Source organism: Berghia stephanieae, chromosome 10, assembly GCF_034508935.2.
Source record: "Berghia stephanieae isolate SIO BIC M18660-M18661 chromosome 10, UCSD_Bste_1.3, whole genome shotgun sequence".
In the NCBI taxonomy this organism is placed as follows: Eukaryota; Metazoa; Mollusca; class Gastropoda; order Nudibranchia; family Aeolidiidae; genus Berghia; species Berghia stephanieae.
In genome coordinates, this window is record NC_088369.1 from 5,743,022 (window position 1) to 5,758,944 (window position 15,923).

Here is a 15,923-nt window from a genome sequence, read left to right on the forward strand (position 1 = left end):
CCGTGCTTGGATTTGGCCACTGAGCCAAAGATTTTATTACAATTTTTGAAATGTTTAAAATTGACGAGCTTGACGTAAGACATTAATTGTAGGCACTCATTGGTAGAATTGCATTCCCCCTCCTCCTCCTCCTCCTCCTCCTCCTCCTCCTCCTCCTCCTCCTCCTCCTCCTCCTACTCCTCACTCCTACTACTACTACTACTTACTACTACTACTACTACTACTACTACTACTACTACTACTAACTACTACTACTACTACTACTACTACTACTAATAAAATAATAATAATAATAATAACGATGATGATGATATAATAATAATAATAATAATAATAATAATAATAATAATAATAATATAATAATAATAATAATAATAATAATAATAATAAAAGCAATAACAATAATAATAATTAAAAACAAAAACAAAATAATGATGATAATAATAATAAATATAATAATAATAATAATAATAATAATTATTATTATTTATTATTATTATTATTATTATTATTATTATTATTATTATTATTATTATTATTATTATATATTATTATTATTATTATTAATAGTATTAATAATAATTGTTAATAATTATAATAATGATAATATAATAATGATTAATAATATAATAATAATAACGATAATAATAATAATAATAATAATAATAATAATAATAATAATAATAATAATAATAATAATAATAATATAATAATAATAATAATATATAATAATAATAATAATAATAATAAATAATAATAAATAATAATAATAATAATATAATAATAATATAATATATGAGACTGCAGAATCTCATCTAGGAATTGAGAAATTCAAACTTGGGAGGGTTTGTTTTTTTTTATTTATTTTTTTTTTTTTTTTTTTTTTTTTTTTTTTTTTGTCAATGCCTGAAACTGCATTTCTGTTTTACTCTAGACAAAAAAAAAAAACAAAAAAACAAACCCGTATTTAAAAATTAGGCCAGAAAACTCGTCCTTCAAATATCGATCGATTTAAATCACCCTATCTTGGCAAAAAACAAAAAAAAACTATCAAACTTGGAACTTCGCGAAGTAGGTACCAGATTTTCGCGGGTTTTTTTTTTTTTTTTTTTTTGGTTTTGTTTTTTTGTTTTGTTTGTTTGTTTGCTTTATTTTTTTTTTTTTTTTTTTTTTTTTTTTTTTTTTTTTTTTTTTTTTTTTTGCCAAGATGAGGTCATTTAATCCGATCGATATCTGAAGGACGAGTTTTCTTGCCAAATTTGCAAATATGGGTTTTTCCAGATTTATCATTCAGGGCAAGGAAGAAAAATTAACCCAAATATTCATAGTCGTGGCCATGAATTACATTTTCAGCATCCAGTTCATCCCGATATAATACCACTTTGAAACGGTGGGTCACATTACATTGTGCGGCAATGTGGTCTTGTGCTATGACACTCGCTTTCGGATCGGAAGGTCCTGGGTTCGAGCGTTGATCGGTGCATAGTTGATTCCCTGGAAAAGGCTCTTTACTCACATTCTCTCGCCGTATCGAGGTGTTAAATGAATACTATTATGAGTATTATTATTATCTATCTATCTATCTATCTATCCAACTATAGATAGTATGCGCTTGGCTAAGAAGTTCACAACATTGCCATCCGGAACACACAAAACTCTGTGTAACCATGAACTTTTAGAGTCTGGATGATACTTAAGTGAGAATTACTCATTAACGTGGATGGCAAAAAACAATAACAAGACCTGACTGACGTCAACTTTATTCTATCTATATATGTGGTAAATTTCACAGTACAGTTAATAAAAACCCGAAGATGAATGACGTCAGCTTCTTTATGAAAGAAAGATAACTTAGTTAATTTAAAAAGTGAATGATATTTTATTATTATTATTTCCCTTTAGTATTGGGGCCGTGTAACTTTTAAAACTATTTAACATAAGCTCATCGTGTCATCTGCAAAACGAGAATCGTGTCATTTGGAAAACGAGAATTAGTTTTTAATCTAGGCATTATGCTGAAATCAAACGTGCTTTCCAATCAAGATTTAAAAAAAAAAAAAAATTGTAAGCTTTGATATAGCCCAATATCCACTTAATGTGCTCAAAGCGCTTTACAAGGGGTCCTGACCAACAGCAACATGTACATGTAGAACGAGACATGGCGCCTGTTCGGCGATATTACAGGATGTTTGTTCCAACTGAGACAACTCTGTTAACGGCCAGGTACTCATTTTACAGCTGAGTACAGTGAGAGAATGTGAGTAAAGAGCCTTTTCCAAGGACCCAACTATGCGCCGAGCGAGGCTCGAACTCAGGACCTTCCGATCCGATTGGTAGTGTTTAACTATTTTTAGATATAGTTATTACATAATAGATAGTTTGATTCAGGATGGGGTTGGTATTAAACTTACACAATCTCTGAGCTTAATTTAGATTACTTAAAAATCAAGTTCACTTCACCAAAACCACTGGGTGTAAAACTTCATATTTTCTTACACTTCTTCGCTAAATATGTAGACTAGGCAATCTGTTTCAACCGCCGTGAACATTCAAAGAAAAACCTATTCAAAAACACTAAAACACCAATCTATAAACTCAAACATCTTCAAATATTCATATACACCCCGCACTATCAAAGACTGGAACGCTCTTCCCGATACAACAGATTTAGAAACCTTCAAGCGAAGATTCTCAAAATTCTTCAGCCTCAACACCAACAATGGCTGTCACATTCAACAATAACTCCATCCGCCTCGAATACAAATACTTCTCTCGTAATGACGCATAGCAACTTAGTAAGAGGTTCTAAATTATCGGAACAATGGCGGACGCCCTTATGAAATACTTCTCCGAAGAGTATAAAAGTGTATCCAGAGGAGAAAAACATTATATATCTGATCATGTTTTGACTTTTATACATTTTAATCACATGACATTTGAAAAAGTTCTAGCCAGCACGAAGAATAAAATGTACCGATTTTCTCTGTTTAGAACCAAGCTGCACGTTGCTGGCCGGACGTAGCATCAGACTATTGAATCCTGTTGTCAATTAGGACCCAAAAATTCGCGGTTCTGCGGAATTTTCGTAGTAGTAGGCAGGACTGTATATTTACTTCTGTCCCTCTCTTGGGCGACCCTGCGGTCTAGTGGCATGACACTGTATCCATCGTTAACTTGTTATAGCCTGACACCGTAGCCATCTTTAAATTATAGCCTGACGACTAGAACCCTCTAGGACTGGCAGTTTGACGTCATTTTTTAGGTTTGTGTAGCGTCTAGTGAGTTGTCGTTAGTAGAGCTCAAGGAAACAAGTTATTTCATTGGTTGAACTATTGAATACAACTCACGATTTGTTTTCTTTTGTGGCCAAAGACTGGCATTTTGACGTCATTTTTTTGGTCAGTGTCAGGCTATACCTTTACGATGGCAACGATGACACTGACCAAAAAATGACGTCAAAATACAAGTCTGTGGCCACAAAAGAAAACAAACCGTGAGTTGTATTCAATAGTTCAACCAATAGAATGACTTGTTTCCTTGAGCACTATTAACAACAGACGGTGCAAAAACCTAGAAAATGACGTCAAACTGTAAGTCTTTGATGGTTCTAGTGTTAGGCTATAAGTTAACGATGGCTACGATGACGCTGGCCTTCAATTATGAATATCCTGAGTTGGAGTCACTACTCTCTGAGCGGCGCATAGTTGAGCCGTTGGAAAAGGACTTTTTAATCACATTCTCTCACCGAACTCAGATGTAAAATGGGTACCAGGCCGTTAACAGCGTTGTCGTTGTCCAAAACAATGTAATAGCTCCTAACAGTCATCATGTCTCATCCTACATGTCAAATGGTGCTGTTGGCTTGGGACCCCTTGTAAATCGATTTGAGCACGTCTGGTGGATATTGCGCTATGTAGATTCTCTAGTTATTTAAGTAATTATGTGACCATTTTATCAATGAGGAGTTTTATGACCCATGCGATGACCCGTAATCAAAGGCAGCGAATATGTAGATAGCAATGATTACTGTCTATAGCCCCCTATCTTAGAGTGTACAGGGTTATTAAGTCATATAAAATCAAGTCATTTTCTGTTTCATTTTAAAGCATATGTTTATTTATTTATTTATCTATTTATTTACTGATTTATTTATATAATTCATTTTTTTTTGACTTTTTAATTTATGGGGTTTCTTTTTAATTTTTATTTTTTTATTTTTTGTTTTTTTGTTTGTTTGTTTGTTTTTTGTTTTTTTTTTGACTTTTTAATTTGTTTTTTGTGTGTGTTTTTTTTTGGTGTGTGTGTGTGTGTGTTTTTAATTGCAAGGTCAATATACCTATACCTGTTTATTGTCGTATTTAAAAGACGGAGATAATTCTAAATTGGCAAAGCAACGACAAACATTGGGTGTCTCCCATTCCTGAGGTTAAAAAAATAAGAAAAAAAAAATTATATCACCATTGTGAGAAGTTGGGATACCTATTCTACCTCTGCCCGTCTCTTCATCATCCATCGTTGCTTGTACTATTGAGCACGTTGTCAGTCAGCTGTCTCCACGTGTTTCATGATCCTCTTCGATGCCCATGACGAAGTCTGCGTTGCTTTTAAAATCACTTTTGGCCATTCTTAGGTTATTTGGATTCTCTTCCTCTAGTCTCTTTCCTTCAATCATCTCAGATGTTACTAACTTTTCTTTTCCATTTCATCTCCACACATTTCACAGAAGTCGTAAATGCCTTTTTCTGATTTTATCTATCAATATTCTTCCCTTTCTCACCTTCCCCAACACTTCCTCGTTCGTACACTTGTCTGTCCATGATTGCTTCAACATTCTTCTATACATTCACATTTCAAATGCCTCTAACCTCCTAGTACTAGTACATTCTTTGTCAAGCGTCCACATTACACCACCATATAAAAGGCCCCTCTCTTTATTCTTTATAGATAGTTCGAAGATGACGTCACGCAGGTCTTTGTTATTGTTTTTTGCCATCCGCGTTTATGAGTATTGCTCACTGAACTGTATTAACACGACTATAAACGTTCATGGATACACACAGTTTTGTGTGTTGGTCCGTTATACTTTCGGATGGCAATGTTATGAGCTTCTTAGCCAAGCGCATACTATCTATAAATAGAACACTGGAATAAATTAGAAAAGTGTGTTGCCAGGGCCTTCTAAAAATAGTATCTCTTTTGGTCGCCTCGTGTGTTGCCCTTCAGAACCTTTAGACCCAAAGGGCCGGAGTTTAATTCGGTTTCTAAACTAAATGGTGAAACGGACAATAGCAATCGCAGTCGGAAAGTACTTTAAGCCAGACCTAGTTACCCAAATCATTGCTGTGTGGACACGGGGGGAAGAAGTGTGTGTGTGTGTATGTATGTGTGTGTGTGTGTGTGTGTGTTGGGGGGGGGGGGGGGGGGGGGGGGGGGGGGGTCAAAAAAAAAATTGACTTCTCTCGGGATCGAGCTTGATCCTTTTGTGTGTGAAGCGAGTGCTCAATCAACTGAGTTGTCGGGATCCTTGAGAATGGAATAAAAGAAACTATTTAATTTAAGGTCATTCAGCTCTTTGTTATGGTTTTTAGCCAGCAATTTTTATGAGTAGTTCTCAATAAATTGTATAATCAATCAGATGGTTAAAACATTTAAAGATACACATAGACTTTGGTTTTGTGTGATTTCACGTTATGGTTATGTCCGGTTGGCTGATGTTTTGAATAATTTAATTGGGCTCATAGAATTAATCAATAAGACATTAAATGTTCAAGATAACTCATATATTGTGTTGTTCCTTGGTACGTTAGATTCGGCTGGCGGATGTTTTGAACATGTCAAGTGGGCCATAGTATTAGCAATAACAAGACACTAAAATTAAAACCCGGTAAACAAACACGAAATTGGCAATTATTGTTTGGTGCTGTCTTCTCTCTCCTTTCATTTCCTTTTCTCATTATCTTCAATAATTGAGATACAATTAAAATAAACTTTTAAAATAAATTAAAGCCATTTCCTTTACATCAAGATTGTTTACACATTCGTCCTTCGTAACCTGAATGTTACTATTTTTGGACACGGAGTCCCGATAGGTCTGTTGGTGCCGTGATCGATCTCGGGTGCAGTCGCGATTTTTTTTCTGACCCCCCCCCCCCCCCCTCACCTTCTCCCCCCTGTTCACCCAGCAGTGATTCGGTAATGGGTTTGTTAGATCTGGCGGAAAGTGCTTTGCGATAAACTAGCGTCCTGTCCAAAAGGTAGCAAACCAATGCTATTGTCCGTCTCAGGATATATAAATCAGGGGAAGAAAACCGCCGGCTCTACGAGCTTAATAGCTCTAAGGTACTAATTTATTTATTTATCTATTTATTTATTTATCTTTTCATTTATTTAATTTTTTTTTTTTGGTATCTTTAACCGGCTATGATACTCGTTTTCGGATCGGAATGTCCTGGGTTCGAGCCTCGAGGTAGTGTTTTTAGGTTGGTTGAATAATGTATCTCGTCATTTAGAAGAAAATGAAATGCAACTCAACACCAAACCTGAAACCTCCTCAACCATGTCTTTATCTGACAAATGTTGTGATGGTCGCCATCCAAGCAGTGTCAACTCAGTGAATCAAATAAAGACATAAATAATAACGTGAAGTTGAATGTAAGCTTCAATTTAATTACAAAAACAGATCAAATGAACGTTTCGGGTTTCCCCTTTATCAACAAAACAGGATGATGGAAACACCACAGATAAATGAGATGATGTGGTAGTTTAAGGTGTGTGTGTGGGGGGGGGGGGGGGGGGGGGGGGTGGTAATTATTGGAGGTCAACCGGTCCTTTGGTACCTAGCTGCTGTTTGCTGGACAGCGTGACATCAGACCATTGATTCCTATTGGAGGGGTAATTTGTATTGTTTACATCTGATTAAAAGCTGTGTGTGTGTGGGGGGGGGGGGGGGTAATTATTGGAGGTCAACCGGTCCTTGAGAACCTAGCTGCTGTTTGCTGGGCGGCCGTGGCATCAGACTATTTGTATTGTTTACATCTGACTAAAAGGTGTGGGGAGAGGAGGGGCTAATTATTGGAGGTCAACCTGTCCTTTTGTCTTTTACTTCCCCACTCTCTCTCTCTCTCTCTCTCTCTCTCTCTCTCTCTCTCTCTCTCTCTTCCTCTCTCTCTCTCTCTCTCTCTCTCTCTTCCTCTCTCTCTCTCTCTCTCTCTCTCTCTCTCTCTCTCTCTCTCTCTCTCTCTCTCTCTCTCTCTCTCTCTCTCTCTCTCTCTCTCTCTCTCTCTCTCTCTCTCTCTCATTGTTTACATTCTTTTGTTAGCTGTCTCCAAGGGCACTGAATAATTGGTTGGAAAATCCAGTGAGAAAAATATTTATTTTCTTCAAATTAAGAATATATATATATATATATATATATATATATATATATATATATATATATATATATATATATATAAACGCGCACGCACACACACACACACACACACACACACACATCACACACACACACACACACACACACATATGTAAGGTAGGGGAATTCCACACCCAACTTTTTCAGTTTATTGTCATAAAGTTTCTATTGATGTGATGATCACACATATCCCACAGCCGTTCAAACATGGATTCTATACAAATAACATTAAAACAAGGAAGAACACTTCATAAATTCCAAATTTTCTCTTGATTCGCATAATCACCATTTGGGGGTAATTTCACACCCATCACGACAAACATGCAAAAACGGGATTGAAACAATCAGGAACAAAAATTAACGTCTGAAATGAACACAACAATCTTTGTAGACTACGACATGAGACCAATAGGCCAAGGTGGGGGGTCCTATAGCTCAGTTGGTAGAGCACTTGCTTCACAATGAAAGGGACGGAGATCGATCCCGGGTAGAGTCTTGTGTTTTGAGTTAAGCAATAAGTATCTTCTCCCATTCTGCTGTATCGTTTATTGACGAGGTCACGGACGGTTACCCAGTTTAGGTTGTATAATTAGGCAAGTACTTTTTAGCCCATCCCTCCAGATGTTACGAGATCGACCTGTCACCATATCTGCATGGTCACACGACACCGTCTTTTCTTGTAGTTCACCACCATGATTAGCCAATCTCTATAGAAAAATGGAGAAAAACATGAACAGGAATCCCTTCTAGATCCAGCTCTAAAGCATGGGAATACATAAGTAACATAATGTAGGCCTACAATACGTCTTATTATTCAAACAGTCTTAATAAGCTACACACTTCCAAGACGTTTCGATGATGTGCTTTTCTAAGAAAAACAATAGTAGTCCATGTTGGGGCAATTCCACACCCGCTTGGTGTGGAATTTTCCCAATACAAAAAAAAAACAAAAAAAAAAAAAAAAACAAACAAACAAAACAACATAGATAAGTATATAACTATTTACTTGAAATGATTACTGGGGCCTCTCTTAGTAACATAAAACAATTGACTTAGGATATTGATCAAATATTTTCACAAAAAAGACACGAGAAATTTGAAATTCGTAGGATGTGGAATTTCCCTGACCGTTATGAATCTAAAATAGGCACAGCATCTGACTTACCGGTGAAAGATTAAGCATTTTTAGCTTGTGCTTCAAAATTGAAGAAATGTTAACAACATTTTGCCATATTTGAAAACCGCGAGTGTTGCACTTACCTTCAATGGGATTGTAAAAACTTGTAAAATTGTCAGAATTCAACAGAAGTAAAAGTGGCTGTTTCTTGTGTTCAAACAGGAAATAGTAATAGAATAATAATAATAATGATGATGATAATAATAATAATAATAATAATAATAATAATAATAATAATAATAATAATAATAATAATAACAATAATAATAATGATGATGATGATAATAATAATAATAATAATAGTAATAATAATAATAATAATCATAATAATAATAATAATAATAATAATAATAATAATAATAATAATAATAATAATAATAATAATAATAATAATAATAATAATAATAATAATAATGGTAATGATAATTTAAAAAAAATTATTAAAAAAATTAATAATAATAATAATAATAATAATAATAATAATAATAATAATAATAATAATAATAATAATAATAATAATAATAATAATAATAATAATAATAATAATCAATAATACAATAATAAAAATAATAATAATAATAATAATAATAATAATAATAATAATAATAATAATAATAATAATAATAATAATAATAATAATAATAATAATAATAATAATAATAATAATTTATTCATCTAAAGGAAATTTTTAGGTAAATAAATCAAAAGCTCTTGAGATAACTCTATAGTCCAGCACACTTCATTAACTTCGACAATACCCACTGGTAGAAGATGTGTCACTTTCGACAGGTAATCCAGCACACTTCATTAACTTCGACAATACCCACTGGTAGAAGATGTGTCACTTTCGACAGGTAATCCAGCATACTTCATTAACTTCGACAATACCCACTGGTAGAAGATGTGTCACTTTCGACAGGTAATCCAGCATACTTCATTAACTTCGACAATACCCGCTGGTAGAAGATGTGTCACTTTCGACAGGTAATCCAGCATACTTCATTAACTTCGACAATACCCACTGGTAGAAGATGTGTCACTTTCGACAGGTAATCCAGCACACTTCATTAACTTCGACAATACCCACTGGTAGAAGATGTGTCACTTTCGACAGGTAATCCAGCACACTTCATTAACTTCGACAATACCCACTGGTAGAAGATGTGTCACTTTCGACAGGTAATCCAGCACACTTCATTAACTTCGACAATACCCACTGGTAGAAGATGTGTCACTTTCGACAGGTAATCCAGCACACTTCATTAACTTAGACAATACCCACTGGTAGAAGATGTGTCACTTTCGACAGGTAATCCAGCATACTTCATTAACTTCGACAATACCCGCTGGTAGAAGATGTGTCACTTTCGACAGGTAATCCAGCATACTTCATTAACTTCGACAATACCCACTGGTAGAAGATGTGTCACTTTCGACAGGTAATCCAGCACACTTCATTAACTTCGACAATACCCACTGGTAGAAGATGTGTCACTTTCGACAGGTAATCCAGCACACTTCATTAACTTCGACAATACCCACTGGTAGAAGATGTGTCACTTTCGACAGGTAATCCAGCATACTTCATTAACTTCGACAATACCCACTGGTAGAAGATGTGTCACTTTCGACAGGTAATCCAGCATACTTCATTAACTTCGACAATACCCGCTGGTAGAAGATGTGTCACTTTCGACAGGTAATCCAGCATACTTCATTAACTTCGACAATACCCACTGGTAGAAGATGTGTCACTTTCGACAGGTAATCCAGCACACTTCATTAACTTCGACAATACCCACTGGTAGAAGATGTGTCACTTTCGACAGGTAATCCAGCACACTTCATTAACTTCGACAATACCCACTGGTAGAAGATGTGTCACTTTCGACAGGTAATCCAGCATACTTCATTAACTTCGACAATACCCACTGGTAGAAGATGTGTCACTTTCGACAGGTAATCCAGCATACTTCATTAACTTCGACAATACCCGCTGGTAGAAGATGTGTCACTTTCGACAGGTAATCCAGCATACTTCATTAACTTCGACAATACCCACTGGTAGAAGATGTGTCACTTTCGACAGGTAATCCAGCACACTTCATTAACTTCGACAATACCCACTGGTAGAAGATGTGTCACTTTCGACAGGTAATCCAGCACACTTCATTAACTTCGACAATACCCACTGGTAGAAGATGTGTCACTTTCGACAGGTAATCCAGCACACTTCATTAACTTCGACAATACCCACTGGTAGAAGATGTGTCACTTTCGACAGGTAATCCAGCACACTTCATTAACTTAGACAATACCCACTGGTAGAAGATGTGTCACTTTCGACAGGTAATCCAGCACACTTCATTAACTTCGACAATACCCACTGGTAGAAGATGTGTCACTTTCGACAGGTAATCCAGCACACTTCATTAACTTCGACAATACCCACTGGTAGAAGATGTGTCACTTTCGACAGGTAATCCAGCACACTTCATTAACTTAGACAATACCCACTGGTAGAAGATGTGTCACTTTCGACAGGTAATCCAGCACACTTCATTAACTTAGACAATACGGTAGAAGATGTGTCACTTTCGACAGGTAATCCAGCACACTTCATTAACTTCAACAATACCCACTGGTAAAAGATGTGTCACTTTCGACAGGTAATCCAGCACACTTCATTAACTTAGACAATACCCACTGGTAGAAGATGTGTCACTTTCGACAGGTAATTCAGCACACTTCATTAACTTAGACAATACCCACTGGTAGAAGATGTGTCACTTTCTACAGGTAATCCAGCACACTTCATTAACTTCGATAATACCCACTGGTAGAAGATGTGTCACTTTCGAAAGGTGACAACTAAATGAGACAAAAACTCAATAATCAAATGATATTCGTGAAGTACTAAACTTTATTCAGTCAGATTCAAACAAAAAGACACATTCAACAACAATTATATCATTATTATGGTACTAACTAATGGAGAAAAAGATAGCCTTTAGGGCCATCTGTCACAAGAAACATAGAATGAAAATATTTTATTTTATAAAAATGAAAAAAAAAATAAATTAAAACAACAATACGCGTAGGATTATGGCCATCCAGCACTGCTAAGACACTTTTTGGAACAAAATGTTGGTCAATAAATGTGACATCAAGATTAGGTAATTTAAGGATGTGGTGTTGCTTGTGACACTCCATAACGTATGTCACAAGCAACAGTATCGCCAATAACATATCACCGATTTGGTCAAAAAAGCAAAATTATCACAGTTTAACATGGAATTCAATAATATTCCAAGAAATTAAAAAAGAAAGAAATTCACACGGAAATAAGAACATTTGAGTGTCACTTGTGATATTAGACATTAGAACAGTGACACATATATTTCGCCAATATGTCATTAATTTCAGTCGAATAAGTGTAATAACCACAGCTAATACTATTATGAAATTCGATTGTTTTTATGGTTCTTACGGCGCTTGCGACTCTATTTGGTCATCCAGCGCCATTTAAGACAGAAAGTGGAATAGCAAAACAAAAAACAAAAGACGTCTAAATTTTTTTTATCACACAAGAATATGTAAGTCAAAGGGGAATGGTTACAATTGGTCATTTAAAATAAATTGTAGTGCGTATGAATACAATTCCATCGTTCTTTTTTTTTTTTGGGTCAAAGTCAAAGTCAAAGTCAAAACAACACAAATGGCGAATCGAAGATATCACTGCCATGCATCAAAACCATTAACATTCACCACTATCTGAATAATATTCTGCAGGCGACCGCGGTCATTCATTCACACACACACACTCACACACACACACACACACACACACACACCCACACACACAGAATAATAAAATTATCGGAAATAGATAAACATCAACCTTCAACGTTATGATTATCAAATTGATTTCAAATTGATTTGAAGGAGCACAGCTTTCCATTGAATGTGTGAGTAAAAATACAATAACAAATTTCATTCACACATGACTAGAACACAATTTTAACTCACTCAATCCTAGATTATTTTTTTTTGCTACTTTCCAAAATTGGAAAAAATGTATTAAAATGAGCATGTGCATAGATAGTTTTATTCCACTACCATTAACATTTAAAAACTAAAAACATTAACTTTGATATTACGCCTATAATTTGTCACATAAAAATGTAATAAATGGAATTGGAGTAAAAGTAACCCCGGGTATACTACGGATATAGTCCGTGTTAGGGTTGAGAGAGTTAAACTTTAATAAATACTAAATACCTTCAATTTCATTGTGCCTTCATTGGCGTACGTCGATAATACACAATTCGGAAAGGCTGCCTCTATTCTCACCCCCCCCCCCCCCCCCCCCCCGGCCGATTGGATTACGGAAAAAAACGTCGCGGGCTTTTTGCGATTTGGATTTGATTGATTTTTTTTTTTAATTGTGCAACTTGTGACAAGAAACTTAAAAAATTACTGCATTACAACCCTTGGATTAAACATACAACAATTGTGGACTACTATCATGAAGACTAGCATCGGGGGGTGAGAATAGTCGCTTCGATTCGGGAAAACAAGATTATCAAACATTGAAAGAAAAGTCACAAAGCTCAAGCACACAATAACAAAAACATAGCCGGCAAATGTCTAGACTATCAGACCATTTTCTAGTGGCAGATAATTTTAGAAAAAAATGTCAAACAAAATTTACTGGAACTATTTGAATTGGTCTAAGTAAATGCGACAATTTTAGGGGCATCACATGTTGTAGTAAATGCTCGTAGAATTGAATGACAATCTTGAATTGCTTATCCCATTTCAATGGTAAGTGTCCAGACAATATTTTTTTTTGTTTAATGACAATTTTTTGAAAAACGTATTGAAAATACCAATTTGGCATCTTGCGAGTGGCGTCTCGTCTCTGTTTATTGGGGAATCCCCTTGGACGCGAGAGATGTGTAACTGGAATTCATTAAAAAATGAAACATTTTTACAAATTAATTGTTGGTCATGAAATATCTAAGAAAAATACGTTGAGAGGTGGAATAAAGGTATCTATTCTTTCACGGGGTTGGATTGATTAAATTCGTTACATTTTTTATCGCGGAATAACTCACGCGCAAGCTCGTGAGTTATTTGGCACGAGAGACAAAATAACTCAGTAATCAGTAAATAAATCCATCCAGTGAAAGAATCCTCTATTATTACAGTACCTACTCCTATGTCTTTAAGTGTGTTTATCATTTCCTTTGTGACATAAGCATGCAATAAAAATCCATAAATTAAATGCACGATCATGAGTCATTAATCGTGCTTAATGATCTGTGCAAAAGGTGATGGAATAAAGATATATAAAAGTTAAAACAAATAAAAGAAAATATCAATTGATGTATGGATATTATAAGTACATAGAATCGTATATATTATACAAACAAAAGGTCAAGTTGGTGCATAAATACTTTTTCACCACAGACTTGTTGATTATAAGCATATTGCTGAAAAAAAAACAATTCTCATTCATTGTAAACGTACTCCAGGGTATGCTAACGAAAGAGTGAAAATGGGGAGGCTTCGGATGGGAACAATAGAGACAATAGAGGTTTCGGGTACAAATCCTTCGTCAGCACAACATGACAATAAACAAATTGAATCGGAAAACAAATAAAGTAAAATGCAATAAAAATTGTATCGTCTGTAAACTCAATGGTGGTTGGACTATGAATGAAAGGTTAGCGTGGCGTGGGTAGTGGGTAGGGAATCCCAGGGGTGTGATCTGAATTATAAGATAATTCAGCGTGTGAAGGAACAGGAACTTACTAGAAAAAAATGGAAGCCAACACACGATTTCAATCTTTTAAAAATTTCAAATCTAAAAGCAATAAAATAAATCCCCGTTATTCAATCCTTTGGGGAAATTTGTCTCAAGGGTTTATTCCAAGGGACGCTGGAATGGCCCAGAAGTCAGCCGCAATTCAGCGCCGCAAATTGAGCTTGGGCGAGGTGACTTCCTCAAGGTTACACAGCACAGCGACGGATGATCGATATCCACTGAACGTGCTCAAAATGCTTTACAAAAGGGTTCCTTACTAACAGCAGCAAATAACATTTATAGACTGAAATATGACGCATGTTAACGTTAACGGCCAGGAACTCATACTTTTACACATGAGTACGGTGAGAGAATGTGAGTAAAGAGCCTTTTCCAAGGACTCATGTGCTGAGCGAGGCTAAAACCCAGGACCGTCCGATCCAAAAGTGAGTGTCATACTACAAGACCGCAAAGTCGCACGGCTATGTCGTCCAGTGGTATGATACTCACTTTCGGATCGGAAGGTCCTGGGTTCGAGGCTCACTCGGCGCATTGTTGAGTCCTTGGAAAAGACTCTTTACTCACGCTTCCGGCGACAACAGACGTGTTGTGAATATTTACCTATTTTCTACACATATTTTTATTCATTTATCATTCAATCGTCGGAATTTAAGCCTAATTTTTATTCAAAATGGATGTGAAGTATATATTGTTCCTGATTTTTATATTTATTAGTATATTTATAAGCATAAATGGTGTTTTAGCCTGTGATTTTACTGCCAAAATAAGCCTATCGATAACTTATACTCCAGAGACTCTCCGATCCCTCCAACCTGTGTCACCCCCACCACCCACTATTGACACATCGTTTATTAAAGTAAGAAAGAGGGGGAGAAAGGGAGGAATAAAAACAAAATTTAACAGACGGCCTTTTCGTCCATTTTTACCCTGTGTAGTGACAGGTAATGTAAGATCACTGAAAAATAAAATTGATGAACTGTTTTCACTGTGTCGTTTTAATAGTGACTATCGTCAAGCCTCCATAATAGCGTTAACAGAGACTTGGCTATCTCCTCACATACCATCATCATGTTTTAATATTGAACAATATTCACTATTTCGAGGAGATCGGACTAATGTAAATAAACGAACTGGGGGTGGGGTGTGCACATATATTAACAACAAATGGTGCCACCCCAATAGCTGTCAGATAAAGAAAATGTATTGTGACGATTATATTGAATTTATTACTGTTTCGTCACGACCATATTACCTACCCCGGGAATATACTCATGTCATCATCGTCAACGTCTACATTCCACCATCATCAGACAACACCACAGCGAAAAATATTTTGAGGAAAGAAATACAGGACATTCAAATTAAGTCACCCGATGCCGTATTGATGGTCACTGGCGATTTTAACCAATGTAACGATTTTACTCTCCCGGGACTTCATCAATACGTGGACTGCGAGACAAGGGACAAAAAAACATTAGATTTATTCCTGTGTAATATTAAAA

The 15,923-nt window shown here is 35.6% G+C and overlaps 1 protein-coding gene across 1 annotated transcript in view; it reads right to left on the bottom strand.

Annotated features, from left to right (window-relative positions):
• Positions 1–15,923, bottom strand: part of LOC144956133 (thrombospondin-2-like) — a 383,991-nt gene that overhangs the window by 108,070 nt on the left and 259,998 nt on the right. The window lies entirely within an intron of this gene.